Consider the following 25893-nt stretch of genomic DNA (forward strand, 5'->3'; position numbering starts at 1 on the left):
CTGATCGCCGGCGCTCCCAGCACTGTGCTCTGCTCTGGCTGCTGAGCCTGGGGAAATGGCGTTGTTTGGAAACCCAGTGCTCTTAATGAAGCAGCTCCTGGCCCTGCAATGTGCGGAAAAATACCTAAAAGTGCGATGAAAAACTGGTCTGTTGAAAAGCCAATGACCTTTCCAGGGTTGATTTTTAAATAATAGATTTGTTTTATTTGACACTTTGGTAAATGCTTTAATAAAACGTAACAAGGTTGAAGAAATTGTACAGTGTGTTTTATGTCCCACAGCCTGGAATATCTGAACTCTGCTTGCAAATGAGCATCATTAGTAGTGAAAATATTGTTGCAAAATTTTTCATGGACTGTTTTGGAGTGTCAGACTTCAAGGCGCTATCACAGAATTGGCAAGGTTCAAGGGATTTTTACTGACTTAATAACATTTTTCTTTATTGTCTCCATAATCACCTGCTTCATGAACTGTGGCTAGAGCAGATGTTGCAACTGGTAATTTTCTTAGAACCCAGTGCCATTATGTTTTTCCATCTTTTGATTTCCATCATTTCTGGGAATTGTTAGTAGATGGAATAAAAAGAGAATACATTATAAACAATTCAAAACACTGAAAACAAAATTCCTTGGACCTTTTACAGCTACCACACATGCAAATAAATGTGGCTTTGCATTCCAATGGCATTTGAGTGGGGATTACATTTTCCTCATTAACCTCTTTCTTAACCAAACAGTATTGTTTTTCAAGTCTCTTTTATCGAAATCAAGTTTGACATTTTAAGTTAATTCACACTGACTCAGTTCAAGTGAAGAAGCAGAATGTCTTCTTTTGATCCCAGTCATTTGTGCAGTCCTGTCTGAACTGTGCCAAAGGAGGAAGGCCTCCTGGTTTACCATGAAACCAGGAGGTTGGTTGTATTGCTTGCAAAATCAAAACATTAGGGTACTAAATATGTTTTTTCCAGTCCTACTAAGGAAGGAGGTGGAAAAAGTAATCACGGATGCACACCTGAGATCTGAAGTGCTTGCTTTCCAATGGCAAACTATAAAGTGAATGTACGTCCTTCCAATTGAAGGAACAGCCAATCTGTCTTCCATTGGTCATAAGCAGTAATTCCTCTGCTAATATGTGGACCTTAATTTGAAGCAGTGGGAATCTTCTCTTTTCTCCAGGAAAGTCAACAGAGTTGTTTAGGAAGACTGCACAATTTCGGTAGGAGGAGAAGTATAACTTAAGATTTTTAAAAACTTCTGTAAACACTTATGCATGTATCTGCAGTTCTTGCCCTGATACAGAACAAAAGTGTACGTCGTGGGGGTTTTTTTTGTTTTTTTTTTTGTTTGTTTTTTGTGGTACGCGGGCCTCTCACTGCCGTGGCCTCTCTCGTTGCGGAGCACAGGCTCCGGATGCGCAGGCTCAGCGGCCACGGCTCACGGGCCCAGCCGCTCCGCGACATGTGGGCTCTTCCCGGACCAGGGCACGAACCCGCGTCCCCTGCATCGGCAGGCGGACTCGCGACCACTGCGCCACCAGGGAAGCCCGATACATCGTTTTCTTTGTTGATATTTGGCAGTAGCTGGTGAAGTATTTGTGTGTATTTGGGTATGTCTAAGTATAACGAAAGAGATGTTAAAATAACTCTCGGTCTGAGTTACATGCACCAGTTTCAGGAAACCGTGCAGCAGTTGCCTTCACTCTGCTGTTAGCTCTGTCTTGTTTTGTCAAGATTTCTTTTTCATTCCACCATCTTCTCATGGATTATTTTCAACTCCTGGAATCCTAGCTCAATGTGGCATGAGTTAGAGTTGGAAAGAGAAGCAACACTAGTTTTCTTAGTGTCCACAGTTTCAAAACACACCCTTTCATGTTATTTGACACTGGTTTCGACATGTGCTTTCTTTAGAAAGTGGAAATATACATTATTGAGAGTTTGTCAGATGATACCATATTGCAAAATGTTTGCAAAACTGAATTATTGACGAAATACATGTGATTCCAGAAGGGCCTGCTTGATTGAAAGCAGTTGCAGTGTTTCATCCTTTCTGTTGCCTTTCTGTTTTTAGATTCTACAGAGCATAGCTCTGGACTTCTGTCCGCAGAAAGCAGTTTCTACACAGCTAACTTGGAACAGGTTAGAGCTAGACTCTACAGCTTCTATTCTTGGAGTAAGCATTCAGGAAAACTGCTCTCCCCTGGTCATCTCTAGTTCATAGGAGGCTGAATTCCCCTGCATGCCTCTAGTGTCTAACACCACATACCTGGCGTAATCATGCTTGTGCAATCCCAGCACGTGCTGTGGTCGCCAAGATGCAGCTGTGCCCTCAGTAGGTCCTTTGAAAAGGTGCTCCTTCAGAATTGACTTGCTGTTCACGCCTCAGCATCCCAGCTTGGCTGACACTTAGCCTACTTCTGCGAATTGACACCAAAATCAGTTCTGCCACTAACTAGAAACAAGGCCGTTTCCATTGTGAAAGAGTAATAGCCTCATGAAAAGTTGCATTTGCATACCTGGTGATAATAATTAACAATTAGAATTTTTAAAAAAATTTTAGAGCCTAAGTATGTAATGTATGCGATGTATGGTGAGAGGGAATTTTTCAAAAATATAATGTATTTGGCATCTCAATTGCCTTTTGCCTAACACAGATTTAGCATCCTGAAAATTGATCAAAGGAGAAAAAAATTTTGCTTTATTTTTTCATTTGCAATACACTTCCTTTGTCAAACTACTCTCTTAACTAATAAGGAAAACCATCCACAGCAGTGTAGCTCATCTTTATTTGGAATTTCAGAAAAGCTACTGTCCCCAGCTATTTTCTGAACTTTTCAAAGGACTTTTTGCTGTCTAGCTTCATCTTGTTTAAAGATGTTAGAGCTGTGTTGAGATTAATATCAACAATCAGAAAGTAATATCATGGTCTGGTTGTCATTGTCCTATGTAGACATGCTAGAACTAGATTGCCTGTGTTAAAAATTAATGGATTAGGGAAGAGAAGCATTCGGACTCTCAATGATGGGGACTTCAGCTACCCCGGCCTCTGCCAGATGTCTCATTTTCTAAACTCAGAACCTCTGATAAATTCATGATTTACCTCAGTTAGTGCTCTCAGCCTCGGCTGCATGTTAGAATAATCCCAGACGTTTTTTTTTTTTGTTAAAAATGGATAGGCAGGCTCCACCCATTCTAATTGGAGCAGAATCTCTCAGGGTAGGGCCCCAGACATTGGTTTGTTTGTTTGTTTTTAAGTGCCCCCGCCCCCTAGTGGTTCCAGCGTGCAGCCAGGTTGAGAATCGCTAACCCACATGATAATTTCATCTTTCAGAAGAGAGAGGACGTGATGAAGAGGATTAACACTGCTTCTAATTCTGGCCAACTCAGAGGCTCTGCACGGAAAATCAGAAGTGACAGGAATCCTGGAAGAGGGCCACCTGGCCATCAGAAGATTCCAGAGAGATGTGGTCACTGCCAGACATACATTCGGTTAGTTTAAGTTTTAAAATATCTCAGGAAATTATAAAAGCTTGACTTTGACCCCCTGGTCTGAGATTCCAAAAAGAAGCAGGGGAGAGTCCTCAAAATGAACTTCTGATGCTACAATTGTAAATGGTCCAAAGTGAGGGTGGATGGGGGTGGGAAGGAGAAGAAGAAAAGGGAAGGAGGTAGCCAAAAAGATTTACTATCTTTGTGCAGGAAGCTGTTTGTTGAGATCAGATATATTTTTAAATGGTGTATGTAAAGTGTGAAAGATGATCTGGAAAAACGAGCCTGGTTACAAAAAAACTGCCAAGAACATGTGAGAAAAGAGTCAGAAAGACTAAATCCAGAAGGAGCCTAACATTCCCAATGATGAAGAGGGCTGTTTGAAACAAAAGCAAGTGTAGAATCCATGCATGGCTGGGATGGCGTTTCATCCATGTTAGTCAGCAGTAAAGATACAAGGTGACCACTCCCTCAGACTCCGTGTTACACTTTAGACTAGAAAGGATGGGACAGAGTTTGGTAAGAGGGATTGAAGAATAAGATCACTTAGGAGCAAATGCTCACTGTCCTAAATAAGTTCAAACGTTGGTCTGGAAATAACAGACTGAAATATGAATAGAATTTTCAGATGAAATTGCTTTAATCATTAAAAATATGAAGACTGTAAGATGTGCCTGAGGACTGTTCCACATTTTTTTTTAAGAGGAAAGTAGAAAATGTCTTTGAACTGTAGACTCAACGACCTGCTGATTCTTCAGTTCAAAAATTCTAGAATTTACTTTAAAATACAGTTTGAATGCAGGACTGCCACGTTAAATTATACCTATGGCATAGTTAACAAAGAGAGCAGAGACAAGGAATCATAACCTTTGAAATAATCTAATTCAAATTCTGAAAGTCATAACCCTTGAGAATTTGATAAAAGCTAAATACACTCTTGGAATAGTTAAATAATACAGTGTAACTGACCACTCCAGAACTTAGTGGCTTAAAGCAGCTATTATTATTATTATTATTATTATTATTTTTGTGTGTGTGTGGTACGCGGGCCTCTCACTGCTGTGGCCTTTCCCGTGGCAGAGCACAGGCTCCGGACGCGCAGGCCCAGCGGCCACGGCTCACGGGCCCAGCCGCTCTGCGGCACGAACCCGCGTCCCCTGCATCGGCAGGCGGACTCTCAACCACTGCGCCACCAGGGAAGCCCAGCAGCTATTATTAATTGGCTCACAGTTCTGCTGTTTTCCTGGGCCCGGCTGACTGGTTTTGTCTGGGATCCCTCAGGCAGCTTTAGTTATCCTTAGCTTAACTGAGACTGCATGGTCCAGGGCAGCCTCAGCCACATGCCCAACGGTTGTTGCTGGCTGCCAGCTGGGCTGCAGCTCTCCAGCAGGGGTGCCAGGGCTTGTTTACATGGTGGGCAGCCTTCCAGGAGAATGGGGGCAGAAGTGGCAAGGTCAAAGCTTAGAAGTCACATAACATCACTTCTGCCTCATCCTGTTGGTCAGGGCAAGTTGCAAGGCCACCCCATACCCAGGGACAGGGAATCACATAATACCTTTATTTTTATTTATTTATTTATTTATTTATTTATTTGCGGTACGCGGGCTTCTCACTGTTGTGGCCTCTCCCGTTGCGGAGCGCAGGCTCAGCAGCCATGGCTCACGAGCCCAGCCACTCCGCAGCGTGTGGGATCTTCCTGGACTGGGGCACGAACCCATGTCCCCTGCATTGGCAGGCGGACTCTCAACCACTGCGCCACCAGGGAAGCCCGCACATAATACCTTTAGATGAGAGTTTTTGCTGCTTGTGTGTCTAATCTTCCACACCTGTCAGAGAAAGGCCTCTACACTAATACACATGAAAGTTTAATTTCAGGGGATTCATGGACCCTTCCAACCCAAGTTAAGAGTCTTTATTCTAACCATTGGCATGTTTAAGCAAGGAAATTGAGGTCCAAAGACACTAAGGACTGTTTGTTGAGTATACAAGCATACGAGAGTGGGCTGTCACATAGGTGTTATAGCTCCCAATCCTGTGCTGTTTTCATCATGCCCAATTGATAATCACCTCATTATTACCGGAAGTGGATTTTAGCAATTTCCAAAGTCAACTTTTTAAAAAAAATTAATTAATTTATTTTTGGCTGTGTTGGGTCTTCGTTGCTGTGCAAGGGCTTTCTCCAGTTGCGGCGAGCGGGGGCCACTCTTCATCGCCGTTCGTGGGCCTCTCACTATCATGGACTCTCTTGTTGCGGAGCACAGGCTCCAGACGCGCAGGCTCAGGAATTGTGGCAACACGGGCTTAGTTGCTCCGCAGCATGTGGGATCTTCCCAGACCAGGGCTCGAACTCGTGTCCCCTGCATTGGTAGGCAGATTCTTAACCACTGCGCCACCAGGGAAGCCCCAAAGTCAACTTTTGACAACCAGATCTGGACAACAATTTAACTCAGATGTATACAGTAAAATATAAGTATTTTATTTGATTTGCATATTCTACACATCCAGATAGGAAAGTAGACTGGTTAAAATAAGTAGACTAGTTGCAGCCCCAGCTTTCTGAACTCGCAAGATGCATTTTCCCTTTGTCAATTAGCAAGTCATCAGTGGAGCCATGAAAATGTCTAGTTCCCTAAAGTTAGTCTTTTTTAAAGGCATAACTCACTGTGCTTTTTATTTTAATAAAGAATTATACTCGGTTTTTCAAAGCTTTCATCAAGCTGGTATATTCAACCTAAAATTATGAAAACAAATCAGTGTCTGCAGTCAGCCATTAGGTAATTATTCATTTTCTTGCTCCTGTCTTTGTCATTTGGGGTACTATTCTAGCTTACAGTGGTCGTGCCTACCTGGGCGAGTTAATTGGCCATCATAGCCAATTTGATGGCTATGGGTTCCCAGAGCTATTTGTTGTAGTCCCCTTATCCACTCCTTTTATTTTATGGTTACTCCATGCCCATGTTCAGACCTGGAGCAACGTAGAGTGCTGTGGACATGAATGTCGTATTGTCCTGAATAATGAAATGAGATCCAGGCAGCACTACTGTAGGTGTGTGATGGCTGCTGGACTCTGGCCGTAAATGTATTGAGCCACACACCAGAACTGAAATGGGGGGGGGGGGGGGTCGCTTGAAGTGACTTCTTCATTTCTTTTTTTAAGAAGGTCAAAAGACGTGAATGAAGACATACCAGTAACCAAACATGGTGGTATCAAGCCTAATTAGGAAGAGAAAATCATTTCTAAAATCTGTGTCTGTTCATTTTCCTTACTTCATTTGTTTTTGTTTCGCCCTCATCTGTGATTCATTTGCCTTTCGTCATCTTCCACAATGGCTTCTGCAAGAATATCCGTCTCGAAACCTACAGCGTGGCTTGCACCCACTTCAAACATTGTTTAAAATCTCATTTATTATTTTGTACTGTGGTCTCACTTAAAAGCCAGGTTACTGAGACTGCAGCGCACATACCTTCAGTTCCCAGGGTGAGAGAGAGAAGGAGAGGGAGAGAGAGCAAGCCCGAGAGTGTGCGGGTGGTGGGTGAGCTAGAGCTGTGAGGCGCCCCAAGCAGACGTGCCAGGAAAACAGTTCAGAAGCCTGACAGGCAACTGAAGTCTCTAGGCACAGAAAACTGGAAACTGCCCAAACCTGGGCTCCACAGAGTATCGAAATGTGATGAAGACCAGGACTGGTTTTTTTTTTTTTTCCAACCAGGGGTTAGTTACTTAAGGACCACATTCCCAGGATTACAAGGATTTGCCTGAATAGCCAAGGGAACACTTATCTGCAGTAGAATTAGTGAAATGAAGAGATGGGATTCTATGTGAGCCGCCTGTTACAGGAGACTGTATTTAGAACTTGAAATTAACACTGGGAATAATCATATTAAATTGATATGAGCAGATGAAAGCTATATTAAGTAGGAATTATGTTTTGCTAAGTATCTTAAATTTTCAGATACTAAAATCCAGGTGTTTGGGGGAGCCACTAGGGTTTTAGCATCATTCCTTTAAAGAGAAACAAAAACAAGACCCTGTGGGGGGCATCGCAGGCCGGGAGCTTAATCATATTCATTCAGCTCACTTCCTTGCTCCATGCCCAAATAGAAAATAGGCACCTGCAGTGGAAAACTGCTTCCGGGCGGGCCGTGCTGCCTCGGATGAGGGCTGGGGGGCGCAGCGTTCCGTAGGCAGGTGGGTGCTCTGCTGAAGCACCTCCACCCAACACGGCGCAGAAACATTTTGTGAACACAGGAAAAGCACAGTGATAGCCATTGAACTCACTAACGGTGGAGGTCCTCATACGAGTGGAAAATTAGACAGGATGTTCTGCCGAAGGCCCCCAGTGGCTCCGTAACCTTTAGAGAGCTGGAGGGAGTGAGGATGGCTTTGCATGTCGGGCTGGCGGTTCAGCTGCAATAGATGTAACCTTGTGGTGCAACTAAGGTTCTGTTTCAAACCCTCGTTCAGTCACTTCAAGACCTTTCTCGGTTTCTGGTGTCACATGCAGATCCCCGGGAGGCTTACACAGAGCCGAGGCATTGGTGGACTCATCTGACCCTCCGTAGTGTCTGTGTGCTCGGGGGACCCCGAGCTGCCCATGAGCCTGGGCTGCCCCTGGTCATAAATTCAATCCTGTGAGGTCCCTTTGGCTCCTCTGCCTGCCCTCAGCTCCCGTGCCTCTTTCTGCCACTTCCCCCGCACCCTTGGGCGCTCAGCAATTGTTCTGCTCATACACTCACTGGGGCCTGGGGAGTTTGTGAGGCTAAGAAGACCTGGGGTGGCCGAGACACGGCACAGAGCCACATGTGTCCCTCTTCCAAATTCTTGCCATTCTCAGGGCCGTACTAGGAAGCGCGGTCCAAGTTTCCCCGTCTGAGATCTGTGAAGGTTTTGACCATTCCCCAAGGGCAGCGAGCAGGGCCTCTCTCAGAAACCCATCACTGCCTGCCCCTCCTGCTGGCCTCCCTTGCTGCTTCTCCCAGCCTGAGGAATCTTTTTATGGGCCTAAGGGCAGAAAAGACTTGCTTTCAAGGTCTCCTCTGCCACTGAGTGACTTTTGTTTTGTTTTAATTGTGGTAAAATACACATAACATAAAATGTATCATTTTAACCAGTTTTAAGTGGCATTAAGTACATTCTGATTGTTGCGTGACCATCACTGCTCTCCATTTCCAGAACTTTTTCATCTTCCCAAACTGAAACTGTGTCCCCGTGAAACACTTAACTCCCCATTCCCCACCCCCAGCCCCCGGGAATCGCCATTCTGCTTCCTGTCGCTGTGAATTTGACTAAGTACGTCATACAAGTGGAACCGTGCAATATGTGTCCTTTTGTGTCTGGCTTATTTCACTCAGCATAATGTCTTCAGTGTTCATCCGTGTCGTAGCCTGTGTCAGAAAGTCCTTCCTTTTTAAGGCTGAATAATATTCCATTTTATGGATGGACCGCATTTGCGCAACGATGGACATTTTGGTTGTTTCCACCTTTTGGCTATCATGAATAATTCTGCTATGAATACTGTTGTACAAGTATCTATTTGGGTCCCTGCTTTCAATTTTTGGAGGGGTCTATACCCAGAGGTAGAATTGCTGGGTCATGTGGTAATTCTAAGTTTAATTTTTGAGGAACTGCTTTATTGTTTTCCAGAGTGGCTGAATGCGCAGGGTTCCAATTTCTCCATATCCTTGCCTGTCAGCGAGTTCTAACAGAGGTTGGCACTTGGGGTCAGCCCTTCCTTGTCCTGCAGGATTTTCCCCACTCTTTAGCATCCCTGGCCTCACCCACTGTTTTCAGATGATGGAATAATGTCCCCCGTTGTTGTGAAAAACACCTATCCCCCAACTAGTATACAACGCCTTTCAAATATCCCCTAAGGGGTGAGAAGAAGCTGCATAGTTAGAACCCCTGGTGTGATGCCTGAAAGCTTTGTCTCTGGAAACTCAGAAACCTGGAAGAGGCTCTTTTTTCTCTGTCTTTTTGTCACATCCCTTTCTTGATTCAATTAGTAGAGAATGACCTAATTTAATTGAAAGGAAGGGACAGGAGGAGGAGGGAGGAAAGGGAGAGATTACTATTTCAAAATATTAACTCACTACAGAAGGATTTCTCATCTTGTTTACTTTCTTCTCTTGAATAACTACAAATGTTTGTGATCTTTATTTTCTTGTCTAACAAATTTAGATTTTCCAAAAGGCCCTAGACTTGGCATACAACATGTCCTTGAAAAAAGCATGTGAACTGTATTAATGCAATGAATGCAGTGATAAGTATCACTCCTGTGTGTCTCTCCTTACTTTAACATGCTCTGTTATACTACTTCACTTTGATACCAAGCAGGTGGGTTTTCCACCCATCAAGCAATTCTGCAACAGCAGCTGGCTTCCTACACTCTTTAACTCACTTCTGATACCGCCTAGCTGCAGAGAGCTTCAGATCCCACAGGTTGACGGCTCAGTCCTGCAAGGTTGTCAGCTGTGCTTTTGACAAACCAGCCATAAATCGGAGGTGCCCATGACCCCCTCCTTGAGTTCAGTTAATTTGCTGGAGTGGCTCACAGGACTCAGAGAAGGAGTTTACTTAACTAGATTCGGTAATCTAGCATAACAGGATATAACTCAGGAGCAGCCAGATGGAAGAGGTGTGTAGGGCAAGGCCTGGGGAGGGTGAGGAGCTTCTGTCCCTCTCAGAGGGAACCCCCTCCCAGCACGTCCAAGTGTCCCTCAACTCAACAGCTCTCACAACACCCTCCTTGGGGTTTTTTGGAGGCCCCACTACATAGGCACAATTGATTAAATCACTGACCGCTGGCGATTGATTCGACCCCCAGCCCCTCTCTTTTTATAAATCACAATATCACACCGCTCTGTCCTGGGACGTGATACTGGTCTAGTGACTCGTCTCTAGCTGTAGCTTACCCACAGACGAGTGATCTGCAGGCAGCTGTGAACTGTCAAGTCTGTTGACATCTCATGACCACGGGTAATTCCAGGGACTTTCAATTAAATGATTTTTAAGTGTCATCCCTTAAAAACTGTAATTGTAGACCGTGACCAGTAAATAATCATAAGAATTCACATATCGTCATGTGGAGGAGCTACTCGATATTCTAAAATGTAAAGAATTTCTGACTCTTGTTCCTCTTCATATAAACTTTATGTTTTTATCTTAAACTTTATGTTTTTATTTTCCTACTTTCTGATGTTCAAGTGACTTGCTTCCTTAAGTGGTTAAGGGCTTTGAAGTCAGAGACCTGGCTGCCTTCAGACCAAGGGATTTACTCTCTGAGTCTGCCTCCTCATCCACAAATCTCTGGATTTACGCAGTGGTTCAGTTCCTTAAAACTGGTAACTTTTGTTTTTTTAATTAAAAAATATTTTGGGGCTTCCCTGGTGGCACAGTGGTTGAGAATCCGCCTGCCGATGCAGGGAACACGGGTTCGTGCCCCAGTCCGGGAAGATCCCACATGCCGCGGAGTGGCTGGGCACGTGAGCCACGGCCGCTGAGCCCTGCGCTTCCGGAGCCTGTGCTCCGCAACGGGAGAGGCCACAACAGTGAGAGGCTCGCGTACCGCAAAAAAAAAAAAAAAAAAAAAAAAAAATTTGTCCTTTATTTTTTAAATTGAGGTATAATTCATATATAGCATTATATTAGTTTCATGTAGTGATTCAATATTTGTATATATTGCAAAACGATCACCACAATAAGTTTAGTTAACATTCATCACCACCATACATAGTTACACATTTTTTTATATTTAACTATAGTTTTGGGGGGTTTTTTTGTTATTTTGCGGTACACGGGCCTCTCACTGTTGTGGCCTCTCCCTTTGTGGAGCACAGGCTCCGGACACAAAGGCTCAGCGGCCGTGGCTCACGGGCCCAGCCGCTCCGCGGCATGTGGGATCTTCCCGGACCGGGGCACGAACCCGTGTCCCCTGCATCGGCAGGCAGACTCCCAACCACTGCGCCACCAGGGAAGCCCTGTATATATGTACCACGTCTTCTTTATCCATTCATCTGTTGATGGACGTTTAGGTCATTTCCATGTCTTGGCTATTGTGAATAGTACTGCTGTGAACACTAGGGTGCATGTATCTTTTTGAGTTATAGTTTTGTCCGGATATATGCCCAGGAGTGGGATTGCTGGATCATATGGTAATTCTGTTTTTAGCTTTCTGAGGAACCTGCATACTGTTCTCCATAGTGGCTGTATCAGCTTACATTCCCACCAACAGTGCAGGAGGGTTCCCTTTTCTCCACACCCTCTCCAGCATTTATTGTTTGTAGACTTTTTAATAATGGCCGTCCTGACCAGTGTGAGGTGATACCTCATTGTAGTTTTGATTTGCATTTCTGATAATTAGTGATTTTGAGCATCTTTTCATGTGTCTATTGGCCATCTGAATGTCTGTAATTAAATAATGCTTAGATTAAAATAATTTTCTTCTAAGGAAAAAAGACAAAGCAAAAGATGCATTCCAGTCGAGAGGAAAAATATTAGCTATGCCTCCCTACCTTGGGTTGTTACATGAACATGAACAGTTAGGCAACAGTCTAAGTGAAAATACGTAACAGCTGAGTTTATAAATTTTTTTAAATTTATAAAATAAAAAATTTTGAAGTCACTAACAATGCCAGGTGGAGTCACAGGTGACATTAGCCCAGCCCCATTATTCTAGCGCTTCCTTACAAGAGTCCTTGCCTGCAAAGTCCCCGCACCAAGACATTCTTTAACTTGGGGGCCTTGCTCTGTATTGTTTACGGGCAGTTACTGAGAGAGGAGCTGGGCATCCCTGTCCAATTGAACCTCCATTTGGCTCCTTTATTCTTTGGATAAACTTTCACTTCTTTATCTGTGGGATCCTGAGTTATTTATTAAACAATGTTTCTTACTCCTGGTTTCATCTAAAATTAGAGAGTAAGTAGTTCCTGAGGAAGCACAGGAATCCATAGAGCCTACTCGCAGGCTATCAGGATAACCTTGGTGTCAACAGACAGGTGGCAACTGTCAGAGAAAACCCTGACTCCTGGCAGGGCTTCGGAAGGACCAGCGAGAAAATCAAAACATTTCTGCAAACGTTATTAAATGTGCTAACCTGAAATTACTGCTTATTTATTTTCAAAGGTTGAACATTTCTTGGTGATTCCCTCACTCAGAATTTCGCGTGCATGGGAATCAGATCTAAGGCTAACTTCAGAAGGCTGTTGTGAGGATTAATTGAGGCAGTGTATGTAACCTGCCTTGCCTTATGCCCAGAACTAAATAACCATCCAATAAAAAGCTCTAAAATTGTGATGGTGAAGATAATGGTGCCAATAATTCTAACACTGATGTAATTTTTAAAAAGTTGGTTCAAATCGGTAAATACTCAGAAATTCAGGCTTTAACAGACATGTTTGTTTTTCTAAATCACAAATCTAACCTAAACTATCTGCTGTGACGTCGTCATTGCCAGCAGGATGTGTTCAGACTCCCCAGCCCAACACACAGAAGCCTTTAGGATTCAGCTACTGTGAACCCCCCTGATTGAGTCAGGAACCCCCTGACCGCCTCCTCCAACCCTCACCCCTCCCCTGCTGCCCAGACATATCAGAGTCGTCCGTGGTCCGGTGCCACTGCTGATGCCTGCCCCTTGGCCATCACGCACTGAGCGCCCTTTCCCTTTCTCTCTGCCCAGTGAACACTCTGCCTCATTCTCAGGATCAATCCCAGGATCGGTTGAGAGCTCTCCTGTCCCTGCCTGCAGGTAGCTCAGCCTCTTCCTCATGGGCATCCCTCCTGTATCTTATAGAAACTTCTCTCTCATCTCTTCTAGCTAGGTGGCTGCAAAATTTATTGCCCAAACAAGGACACTTTTGCAAACAATAGGGAGCTTTTAATTAGTTCACTGGGACTACAGGTGTAAAGGGAGCTAGCTGCTCTAGGCTAGTAGCATGTGTGGTCATCTTACCATTAACACTATTTCATGCATGCGTGCATTGAATCATTATGCTGCACACCTGAAACTAGTACAGTGCTCTTTTAAATTAAATTTTTATTTTATATTGGAGTATAGTTGATTTATAATGTTGTGTTAGTTTCAGGTGTACAGCAAAGTGACTCAGTTATGCATATACATATATCCATTCTTTTTCAGATTCTTTTCCCATATAGGTTATTACAGAATATTGAGTAGAGTTCCCTGTGTTATACAGTAGGTCCTTGTTGTTATCTATTTTATATATAGTAGTGTGATATGTTAATCCTGAAATCCTAATTTATCCCTCCCCACCCCCCAGCCTTTCCCCTTTGGTAACCATAAGTTCTGTTTGTGAAGTTTGTGAGTCAATTTCTGTTTTGTAAATAAGCTCATTTGTATTATTTTTTTTAGATTCCATATATAAGTGATACTGTATTTGTTTTTCTCCATCTGACTTCACTTAGTATGACAATCTCTAGGTCCATCCATGTTGCTGCAAATGGCATTTTTTCATTCTTTTTTTATGGCTGAGTAATATTCCACTGTATATGTGTACCACATCTTCTTTATCCATTCCTCTGTTGATGGACATTTAGGTTGCTTCCATGTCTTGGCTGTTGTAAGTAGAGCTGCTGTGAACATAGGGCTGCACGTATCCTTTCAAATTCTGGGTTTTGCCAGATGTATGCCCAGGAGTGTGATTGTTGGATCATATGGTAGTTTTCTAAGGAACCTCCATACTGTTCTCCATAGTGGCTGTACCAATTTACATTCCCACCAACAGTGCAAGAGGGTTCACTTTTCTCCACACCCTCTCCAGCATTTATTGTTTGTAGACTTTTTTTTTAACATCTTTATTGGACTATAATTGCTTTACAATGGTGTATTGGTTTCTGCTGTATAACATAGTGAATCAGCTATATATAAACTTACATTCCCATATCTCCTCTCTCTTGCGTCTCCCTCTCACCCTCCCTATCCCACCCCTCTAGGTGGTCACAAAGCACCGAGCTGATCTCCCTGTGCTATGCGGCTGCTTCCCACTAGCTATCTATTTTACATTTGGTAGTGTGTATATGTCAATGCCACTCTCTCACTTCGTCCCAGCTTACCCTTCCCCCTCCCTGTGTCCTCAAGTCCATTCTCTACGTCTGCGTCTTTATTCCTGTCTTGCCCCTAGATTCTTCAGAACCTTTTTTTTTTTTTTTAGATTCCATATATATATATGTTAGCATACAGTGTTTGTTCTTCTCTTTCTGACTGACTTCACTCTGTATGACAGACTCTAGGTCCATCCACCTCACTACAAATAACCCAATTTCATTTCTTTTTATAGCCGAGTAATATTCCATTGTATATATACGCCACATCTTCTTTATCCATTCATCTGTCGATAGACAGGTTGCTTCCATGTCTTGGCTATTGTAAATAGAGCTGCATTGAACATTGTGGTACATGACTCTTTGTAAATTACAGTTTTCTCAGGGCATATGCCCAGTAGTGAGATTGCTGGGTCGTATGGTAGTTCTACTTTTAGTTTTTTAAGGAACTTCCATACTGTTCTCCATAGTGGCTGTATCAATTTACATTCCCACCAACAGTGCAAGAGGGTTCCCTTTTCTCCACACCCTTTCCAGCATTTACTGTTTGTAGATTTATTGATGATGGCCATTCTGACTGGTGTGAGGTGAATGCTGTACATTCTCTGATGGTAAGTGATGTTGAGCCTCTTTTCATATGTTTGTTGGCAATCTGTATATCTTCTTTGGAAAAATGTCTGTTTAGGTCTTCCGCCTATTTTTGGATTGCATTGTTTGTTTTTTTTGATATTGAGCTGCTTGTATATAATGGAGATTAATCCTTTGTCAGTTGCTTCATTTACAAATATTTTCTCCCATTCTGAGGGTTGTCTTTTCATCTTGTTTATGGTTTCCTTTGCTGTGCAAAAGCTTTTAAGTTTCATTAGGTCCCATTTGTTTATTTTTGTTTTTATTTCCATTCTCTAGGAGGTGGGTCAAAAGGATCTTGCTGTGATGTATGTCATAGAGTGTTCTGCCTCTGTTTTCCTCTAAGAGTTTTATAGTGTATGGCCTTACATTTAGGTCTTTAATCCATTTTGAGTTTATTTTTGTGTATGGTGTTAGGAAGTGTTCTAATTTCATTCTTTTACATGTACCGTTCCAGTTTTCCCAGCACCACTTATTGAAGAGGCTGTCTTTTCTCCATTGTATACTGTTGCCTCCTTTATCAAAGCTAAGGTGACGATATGTGCATGGGTTTATCTCTGGGCTTTCTATCCTGTTCCTTTGATCTGTATTTCTGTTTTTGTGCCAGTACCATACTGTCTTCATTACTGTAGCTTTGTAGTATAGACTGAAGTCAGGGAGCATGATTCCTCCAGCTCCATGTTTCTTTCTCAAGATTGCTTTGGCTATTCGGGGTCTTTTGTGTTTCCATAGAAATTGTGAAATTTTTTGTTCCCGTTCTGTGAAAAATGCCAGTGGTAGTTTGATAGGGATTGCATTGAATCTGTAGATTGCTTTGGGTAATAGTGTCATTTCCACAGTGTTGATTCTTCCAGTCCAAGAACATGGTATATCTCTCCATCTGTTTGTATCATCTTTAATTTCTTTCATCAGTGTCTTAATAGTTTTCTGCATACAGGTCTTTTGTCTCCTTAGGTAGGTTTATTCCTAGGTATTTGATTATTTTTGTTGCAATGGTAAATGGGGGTGTTTCCTTAATTTCTCTTTCAGATTTTTCATCATTGGTGTATAGCAATGCAAGAGATTTCTGTACATTTATTTTGTATCCTGCTTGCTACTCTACCACATTCATTGATTAGCTCTAGTAGTTTTCTGGTAGCATCTTTAGGATTCTCTGTGTATAGTGTCATGTCATCTGCAAACAGTGACAGTTTTACTTCTTTTCCTATTTGGATTCCTTTTACTTCTTTTTCTTCTCTGATTGCTGTGGCTAAAACTTCAAAACTATGTTGAATAAGAGTGGTGAGAGTGGGCAACCTTGTCTTGTTCCTGATCTTAGTGGAAATGGTTTCGGTTTTTCGCCATTGAGAATGATGTTTGTCATATATGGCCTTACTGTGTTGAGGTAGCTTTCCTCTATGCCTACTTTCTGGAGGGTTTTTTAAAATCATAAATGGGTGTTGAATTTTGTCAAAAGCTTTTTCTGCATCTGTTGAGATGATCATATATTTTTTCTCCTTCAATTTGTTAATATGGTGCATCACTTTGTTTGATTTGCATATATTGATGAAACCTTGCATTCCTGGGATATACCCCACTTGATCATCAGGTATGATCCTTTTAATGTGCTGTTGGATTCTGTTTGCTAGTATTTTGTTGAGGATTTTTGCATCTATGGTCATCAGTGATATTGGCCTATAGTTTTCTTTCTTTGTGACGTCTTTGTCTGGTTTTGGTATCAGGGTGATGGTGGCCTCATAGAATGAGCTTGGGAGTGTTCCTTCCTCTTCAATTTTTTGGAAGAGTTTTGGAAGGGTAGGTGTTAACTCTTCTCTAAGTGTTTGATACAATTCACCTGTGAAGCCATCTGGTCCTGGACTTTCATTTGTTGGGAGTTTCTAATCACAGTTTCAATTTCAGTACTTGTGATTGGTCTGTTCATATATTCCACCTCTTCCTGGTTCAGTCTTGGAAGGTTGTACCTTTCTAAGAATTTGTCCTTTTCTTCCAGGTTGTCCATTTTATTGGAGTATAGGTACTTGTAGTAGTCTCTTATGATCCTTTGTATTGCTGTAGTGTCTGTTGTAACTTCTTTTTCATTTCTAATTTTTTTTTTGATATACTTTTTTTTTAACATCTTTATTTGAGTATAACTGTTTTACAATAGTGTGTTAGTTTCTCCTTTACAACAAAGTGAATCAGTTATACATATACATATGTTCCCATAACTCTTCCCTCTTGTGTCACCCTCCCTCCCACACTCCCTATCCCACCCCTCTAGGTGGTCACAAAGCACAGAAGTGAACTCCCTGTGCTATGCTGCAGCTTCCCACTAGCTATCTAAATTACATTTGGTAGTGTGTATATGTCCCTGCCACTCTCTCACATCGTCACAGCTTACCCTTCCCCCTCCCCATATCCTCAAGTCCATGCTCTAGTAGGTCTGTGTTTTATTCCCATCCTACCACTAATCTCTTCATGACATTTTTTTTTTTTTAGATGCCATATATATGTGTTAGCATACGGTATTTGTTTTTATCCTTCTGACTTACTTCACTCTGTATGACAGACTCCAGGTCTATCCACCTAGTTTCATTTCTTTTTATGGCTGAGTAATATTCCATTGTATATATGTGCCACATCTTCCTTATCCACTCATCTGTTGATGGACACTTAGGTTGCTTCCATGTCCTGGCTATTGTAAATAGAGCTGCAATGAACATTTTGGTACATTACTCTTTTTGAATTATGGTTTTCTCAGGGTATATGCCCAGTAGTGTGATTGCTGGGTCGTATGGTAGTTCTATTTGTAGTTTTTTAAGGAACCTCCATACTGTTCTCCATAGTGGCTGTATCAACTTACATTCCCACCAGCAGTGCAAGAGTGTTCCCTTTTCTCCACACCCTCTCCAGCATTTATTGTTTCTAGAGTTTTTGATGATGGCCAATCTGACCGGTGTGAGATGATATCTCATTGTAGTTTTGATTTGCATTTCTCTAATGATTAATGATGTTGAGCATTCTTTCATGTGTTTGTTAGCAATCTGTATATCTTCTTTGGAGAAATATCTATTTAGTTCTTCTGCCCATTTTTGGATTGGGTTGTTTGTTTTTTTGTTATTGAGCTGCCTGAGTTGCTTATAAATTTTGGATATTAATCCTTTGTCAGTTGCTTCATTTGCAAATATTTTCTCCCATTCTGAGGGTTGTCTTTTGGTCTTGTTTATGGTATCCTTTGCTGTGCAAAAGCTTTTGAGCTTCATTAGATCCCATTTGTTTATTTTTGTTTTGATTTCCATTTCTCTAGGAGATGGGTCAAAAAGGATCTTGCTGTGATTGATGTCATAGAGTGTTCTGCCTATGTTTTCCTCTAAGAGTTTGATAGTGTCTGGCCTTACATTTAGGTCTTTAACCCATTTTGAGTTTATTTTTGTGTATGGTGTTAGGGAGTGTTCTAATTTCATACTTCTACAGGTAGGTGTCCAGTTTTCCCAGCACCACTTATTGAAGAGGCTGTCTTTTCTCCACTGTGTTTCCTTCCCTCCTTTATCAAAGATAAGGTGACCATATGTGTGTGGGTTTATCTCTGGGCTTTCTATCCTGTTCCATTGATCTATATTTCTGTTTTTGTGCCAGTACCATACTGTCTTGATTACTGTGGCCTTGTAGTATAGTCTGAAGTCAGGGAGCCTAATTCCTCCAGCTCCATTTTTCGTTCTCAAGATTGCTTTGGCTATTCAGGGTCTTTTGTGTTTCCATACAAATTGTGAAATGTTTTGTTCTAGTTCTGTCAAAAATGCCAGTGGTAATTTGATAGGGATTGCATTGAATCTGTAGATTGCTTTGGGTAGTAGAGTCATTTTCACTATGTTGATTCTTCCAATCCAAGAACATGGTATATTTCTCCACCTATTTGTATCATCTTTAATTTCTTTCATCAGTGTCTTATAGTTTTCTGCATACAAGTCTTTTGTCTCCTTAGGTAGGTTTATTCCTAGATATTTTATTCTTTTTGTTGCAGTGGTAAATGGGAGTGTTTTCTTAATTTCCCTCTCAGATTTTTCATCATTAGTGTATAAGAATGCCAGAGATTTCTGTGCATTAATTTTGTATCCTGCAGCTTTACCAAATTCATTGATTAGTTCTAGTAGTTTTCTGGTAGTATCTTTAGGATTCTCTATGTATAGTATCATGTCATCTGCAAACAGTGACAGCTTTACTTCTTCTTTTCCTATTTGGATTCCTTTTATTTCTTTATTTTCTCTGATTGCTGTGGCTAGAACTTCCAAAACTATGTTGAATAAGAGTGGTGAGAGTGGGCAACCTTGTCTTGTTCCTGATCTTAGTGGAAATGGTTTCAGTTTTTCGCCATTGAGAACGATGCTAGCTGTGGGTTTGTCATATATGGCCTTTATTATGTTGAGGAAAGTTCCCTCTATGCCTACTTTCTGCAGGGTTTTTATCATAAATGGGTGTTGAATTTTGTCAAAAGCTTTCTCTGCATCTATTGAGATGATCATATGGTTTTTCTCCTTCAGTTTGTTGATATGGTGTATCACGTTGATTGATTTGCATATATTGAAGAATCCTTGCATTCCTGGAATAAACCCCACTTGATCATGGTGTATGATCCTTTTAATGTGCTGTTGGATTCTGTTTGCTAGTATTTTGTTGAGGATTTTTGCATCTATGTTCATCAGTGATATTGGCCTATAGTTTTCTTTCTTTGTGACGTCTTTGTCTGGTTTTGGTATCAGGGTGATGGTGGCCTCATAGAATGAGTTTGGGAGTGTTCCTCCCTCTGCTATCTTTTGGAAGAGTTTGAGAAGGATAGGTGTTAGCTCTTCTCTAAATGTTTGATAGAATTCGCCTGTGAAGCCATCTGGTCCTGGGCTTTTGTTTGTTGGAAGATTTTGAATCACAGTTTCAATTTCAGTGCTTGTGATTGGTCTGTTCATATTTTCTATTTCTTCCTGGTTCAGTCTCGGCAGGTTGTGCATTTCTAAGAATTTGTCCATTTCTTCCAAGTTGTCCATTTTATTGGCATACAGTTGCTTGTAGTAATCTCTAATAATCTTTTGTATTTCTGCAGAGTCAGTTGTTACATCTCCTTTTTCATTTCTAATTCTATTCATTTGAGTCTTCTCCCTTTTTTTCTTGATGAGCCTGGCTAATGGTTTATCAATTTTATTTATCTTCTCAAAGAACCAGCTTTTACTTTTATTGATCTTTGCTATTGTTTCCTTCATTTCTTTTTCATTTATTTCTGATCTGATCTTTATGATTTCTTTCCTTCTGCTAAATTTGGGGTTTTTTTGTTCTTCCTTCTCTAATTGCTTTAGGTGCAAAGTTAAGTTGTTTATTCGAGATGCTTCCTGTTTCTTAAGGTATGATTGTATTGCTATAAACTTCCCTCTTAGAACTGCTTTTGCTGTATCCCATAGGTTTTGGGTCGTCGTGTCTCCATTGTCATTTGTTTCTAAGTACTTTTTGATTTCCTCTTTGATTTCTTCAGTGATCACTTCGTTATTAAGTAGTGTATTGTTTAGCCTCCATGTGTTTGTATTTTTTACAGATCTTTTCCTGTAGTTGATATCTAGTCTCATAGCATTGTGGTCAGAAAAGATACTTGATACAATTTCAATTTTCTTAAATTTGCCAAGGCTAGATTTGTGACCCAAGATATGATCTATCCTGGAGAATGTTCCATGGGCACTTGAGAAAAATGTGTATTCTGTTGTTTTTGGATGGAAGGTCCTACAAATATCAAGTAAATCCATCTTGTATAATGTATCATTTAAAGCTTGTGTTTCCTTATTTATTTTCATTTTGGATGATCTGTCCATTGGTGACAGTGGGGTGTTAAAGTCCCCTACTATGATTGTGTTACTGTCGATTTCCCCTTTTATGGCTGTTAGTATTTGCCTTATGTATTGAGGAGCTCCTATGTTGGGTGCATAAATATTTACAATTGTTATATCTTCTTCATGGATCGATCCCTTGATCATTATGTAGTGTCCTTCTTTGTCCCTTGTAATAGTTTTTATTTTAAAGTGTATTTTGTCTGATATGAGAATTGCTACTCCAGCTTTCTTCTGATTTCCATTTGCATGGAATATCTTTTTCCATCCCCTCACTTTCAGCCTGTAAGTGTCCCTAGGTCTGAAGTGGGTCTCTTGTAGACAGCATATATATGGGTCCTGTTTTTGTATCCATTCAGCCAGTCTGTGTCTTTTGGTGGGAGCATTTAATCCATTTACATTTAAGGTAATTATTGATATGTGCGCTCCTATTACCATTTACTTAATTGTTTTGGGTTGTTCTTGTAGGTCTTTTCCTTCTCTTATGTTTCTTGCTTAGAGAAGTTCCTTTAGCATTTGTTGTAGAGCTGGTTTGGTGGTGCTGAACTCTCTCAGCTTTTGCTTGTCTGTAAAAGTTTTAATTTCTCCATCAAATCTGAATGAGATCCTTGCTGGGTAGAGTAATCTTGGTTGTAGGTTTTTCCCTTTCATCACTCTAAATATGTCCTGCCACTCCCTTCTGGCTTGTAGAGTTTCTGCTGAAAGATCAGATGTTAGCCATATGGGGATTCCGTTGTGTGTTATTTGTTGTTTTTCCCTTGCTGCTTTAAATATGTTTTCTTTGTATTTAATTTTTGACAGTTTGACTATTATGTGTCTCGGCGTGTTTATCCTTGGGTTTATCCTGTATGGGACTCTCTGTGCTTCCTGGACTTGATTGACTATTTCCTTTCCTATATTAGGGAAGTTTTCAACTATAATCTCTTCAAATATTTTCTCAGTCCCTTTCTTTTTCTCTTCTTCTTCTGGGCCCCCTATGATTTGAATATTGGTGTGTTTAATGTTGTCCCAGAGATCTCTGAGAGTGTCCTCAGTTCTTTTCATTCTTTTTTCTTTCTTCTGCTCTGCAGTAGTTATTTCCACTATTTTATCTTCCAGGTCACTTATCCGTCCTTCTGCTTCAGTTATTCTGCTACTGATCCCATCTAGAGTATTTTTCATTTCATTTATTGTGTTGCTCATCGTTGCTTGCTTCCTCTTTATTTCTTCTAGGTCCTTGTTAACTGTTTCTTGCAATTTGTCTATTCTATTTCCAAGATTTTGAATCATCTTCACCATCATTATTCTGAATTCTCTTTCAGGTAGACTGGCTATTACCTCTTCATTTGTTAGGTCTGATTTGTTTTTATCTTGCTCCTTCATCTGCTGTGTGTTTTTCTGTCTTCTCATTTTGCTTATCTTACTGTGTTTGGGGTCTCCCTTTTGCAGGCTGCAGGTTCGTATTTCTATCTATTTTTGGTGGCTGTCCCCAGTGGCTGAGGTTGGTTCAGTGGGTTGAGCAGGTTTCCTGGTTGGGAGGACCAGTGCCCCTGTTCTGGTGGATGAGGGTGGATCCTGTCTCCCTGGCGGGAGACATGTCTGGTGGCGTGTATGGGGATGTCGTTAGCCTTACTATGATTCTAGGCAGCCTCTCTGCTAATGGATGGGGCTGTAGACCTGTCTCGCTCTTTGTCGGGTATAGGGTGTCCAGCACTGTTTGTTGCTGGTCCTTGAGTGAAGCTGGGTCTTGGTGTTGAGATGGAGATCTCTGGGAGATTTTCGCCGTTTGATATTACGTGGAGCTGAGAGGTCTCTTGTGGACCAGTGTCCTGAGGTTAGTTCTCCCACCTCAGAGACACAGCCTTGACACCTGGCTGGAGTGCCAAGAGCCTTTAATCCACACGGCTCAAAACAAAAGGGAGAAAAATATAGAAAGGCAAGAAAGGAAGGAAGGAAGGAGGAAGGGAGGGAAGGAAGGAAGAAAGGAAGGGAGGAAGGAAGGAGGGAATAAAGGAAGGAAGGAGGGAAATAGGAAAGAAAGGGAAGAAAGAAAGGGGAGAAGACAAATTAAAGTAGGGTAAAATACAGTTATTAAAATAAAAAAATAATTATTAAGAAGAAAAATTGCTATTAAAGTAAAAAAAAGGGGCTCCTTCTAACCCCAGGACAAATGGTGAAAACAAAGCTACACAGACAAAATCTCACACAGAAGCACCCACATACACACTCACAAAAAGAAAAAAGGGGAAAATAATAGTATATCTTGCTCCCAAAGTCCACCTCCTCAACCTGGGATATTTCGCTGTCTATTCAGGTTTTCCACAGATGCAGGGCGCTTCAAGCTGACTGTGGAGCTTTAACCCGCTGCTTCTGAGGCTGCTGGGAGGGACCTCCCCCTCTCTTTGTTCGCACAGCTCCTGTGGTTCAGCTTTGGACTTGGCCCCGCCTCTGCGAGTAGGTCGTCCGAGGACGTCTGCCCTTCCCTCAGACAGGACGGGGTTAAAGGAGCAGCTGATTCGGGGCCTCTGGCTCACTCAGGCCAGGGGGAGGGAGTGGCACGGATGCGGGGCGAGCCTGCGACGTCAGAGGCCGGCGTGACGCTGCACCGGCCCGAGGCGCACCGTGCGTTTTCCCGGGAAACTGTCCCTGGATCCCGGGACCCCGGCAGTGGCGGGCTGCACGGGCTCCCGGGAGGGGCGGTGTGGAGAGTGACGTGTGCTCGCACACAGGCCTCTTGGTGGCGGCAGCAGCAACCCTAGCGTCCCACACCCGTCTCTGTTTTCCGTGCCGACAGCCGCAGCTCACGCTGGTTTCTGGAGCTCCTTTATGTGGTGCTCTTAATTCCCTTTCCTCGCGCCCCAGGAAGCAAAGAGGCAAGAAAAAGTCTCTTGTCTCTTCGGCAGCTCTGCGCCCGTGTCTGGAGCTCCTTTAAGCGACACACTTAAACCCCTCTCCTCGCGCAGCAGGAGGTAAAGAGGGAAGAAAAGGTCTCTTGCCTCTTCGGCAGCTCCAGACTTCTCCCGAACTCCCTCCCGGCCAGCTGTGGTGCACTAACCCCTTCAAGCTGTTTGCACTCTGCCAACTCCAGACCTTTCCCTGGGATCCGCCCGAGGCTCAGTTCCCAGCCCCGCCCACCCCGGCGGGTGAGCAGACAAGCCTCTTGGGCTGGTGAGTGCTGATCGGCACCAATCCTCTGTGCGGGAATCTCTCCGCTTTGCCCTCCGCACCCTGTGGCTGCGCTCTCCTCCGTGGCTCTGAAGCTTCCCCCTCCGGCACCCGCAGTCTCCGCCCGCGAAGGGGCCTCTAGTGTGTGGGAACCTTTCCTCCTTCACGGCTCCCTCCCACTGGTGCAGGTCTCATCCCTATTCTTTTGTCTCTGTTTATTCTTTTTTCTTTTGCCCTACCCAGGTACGTGGGGAGTTTCTTGCCTTTTGGGAGGTCTGAGGTCTTCTGCCAGTGCTCGGTGGGTGTTCTATAGGAGAAGTTCCATGTGTAGATGTATTTCTGATGTATCTGTGAGGAGGAAGGTGATCCCGCGTCTTTCTCTTCCGCCATCTTTTCCCAGGATCTCCATTTCTAATTTTATTGATTTGAGCCCTCTCCCTCTTTTTCTTGATGGGTCTGGCTCAAGGTTTATCAATTTTGTTTATCTTTTCAAAGAACGAGCTTTTAGTTTCATTGATCTTTTGTATTTCATCTCGATTTCATTTATTTCTGCTCGGATCTTTATGATTTCTTTCCTTCTAACTTTGGGCTTTGTTTGTTCTTTTTTCTCTAGTGGCTTTAGGTGTAAGTTTAGGTTGTTTATTTGAGATTTTTTCTTGTTTCCTAAGGTAAGATTGTATTGCTATAAACTTCCCTCTTAGAACAGCTTTTGCTGCATACCGTAGGTTTCAGATCATCTTTTTTACATTTTCATTTGTCTCTGGATATTGTTTGATTTCCTCTTTGATTTCTTCAGTGATCCGTGTGTTGTTTAGTAACATATTGTTTAGCCTCCACGGGTTTGTGTTTTTTTAGTTTTATTCTTGCAGTTGATTTCGAATCTCATAGTGTTGTGGTCGGAAAAGATGCTTGATATGATTTCAGTTTTCTTAAATTTACTGAGGCTTGCTCTGTGGCCCAGCATGTGATCTATTCTGGAGAACGTTCCATGTGCACTTGAGAAGAATGTGTATTCTGTTGCTTTCGAATGGAATGCTCCATAATTAAGTCCATCTGGTCTAATGTGTCATTTAAGGTCCGTGTTTCCTTATTGATTTTCTGTCTGGATGATCTGTCCATTGATGTAAGTGGGCTGTTAAAGTCCCCCAGTATTACTGTGTTACTGTCAATTTCTTTTTCTTTTCTTTTTTTTTTTTTTTTTTTTGCGGTACACGGGCCTCTCGCTGCTGTGGCCTCTCCCGTTGCGGAACACAGGCTCCAGACGCACAGGCTCGGCGGCCATGGCTCACCGGCCCAGCCACTCTGCGGCATGCGGGATTCTACCGGACCGGGGCATGAACCCGCGTCCCCTGCATCGGCAGGCGGACTCTCAACCACTGTGCCACCAGGGAAGCCCCAATTTCTCCTTTTATGGATGTTAGTATTTGCTTTATATTATTGAGGTGCTCCTATGTCGGATGCATATATATTGACAATTGTTATGTCTTTTTGGATTGATCCCTTGATCATTATGCAGTGTCCTTCTTTGTCTCTTGTAACAGTCTTTATTTTAAAGTATATATTGTCTTATATGAATATTGCTCTCCCAGATTTCTTTTGATTTCCATTTGCAGGGAATACCTTTCCATACTTTCACTTTCACTGTGTATGTGTCCCTAGATATGAAGTGGGTCTCTTGTAGACAGCATATATATACGGGTCTTGTTTTTGTATCCATTCAGCCAGTCTGTGTTTTTTAGTTGGAG

The 25893-nt window shown here is 42.3% G+C and overlaps 1 protein-coding gene across 11 annotated transcripts in view; it reads left to right on the forward strand.

The window, feature by feature from the left end:
- LOC136794626 (uncharacterized) overlaps window positions 1-25893 on the forward strand; it is an 87257-nt gene that overhangs the window by 26631 nt on the left and 34733 nt on the right. For 8 of the 11 annotated variants that reach the window (XR_010841679.1, XM_067040046.1, XM_067040048.1 and 5 more), the window contains one exon: window positions 3327-3484. The gene's annotated coding sequence lies outside the window, so the exon portion shown is untranslated. Of the gene's footprint in view, window positions 1-2066; window positions 2169-3326; window positions 3485-25893 lie in introns of all 11 variants that reach the window. The other 3 variants (XM_067040050.1, XM_067040047.1, XM_067040049.1) reach the window with 2 other exon arrangements.

Source organism: Kogia breviceps, chromosome 8 (assembly GCF_026419965.1).
Source record: "Kogia breviceps isolate mKogBre1 chromosome 8, mKogBre1 haplotype 1, whole genome shotgun sequence".
NCBI classification, from domain to species: domain Eukaryota; kingdom Metazoa; phylum Chordata; class Mammalia; order Artiodactyla; family Physeteridae; genus Kogia; species Kogia breviceps.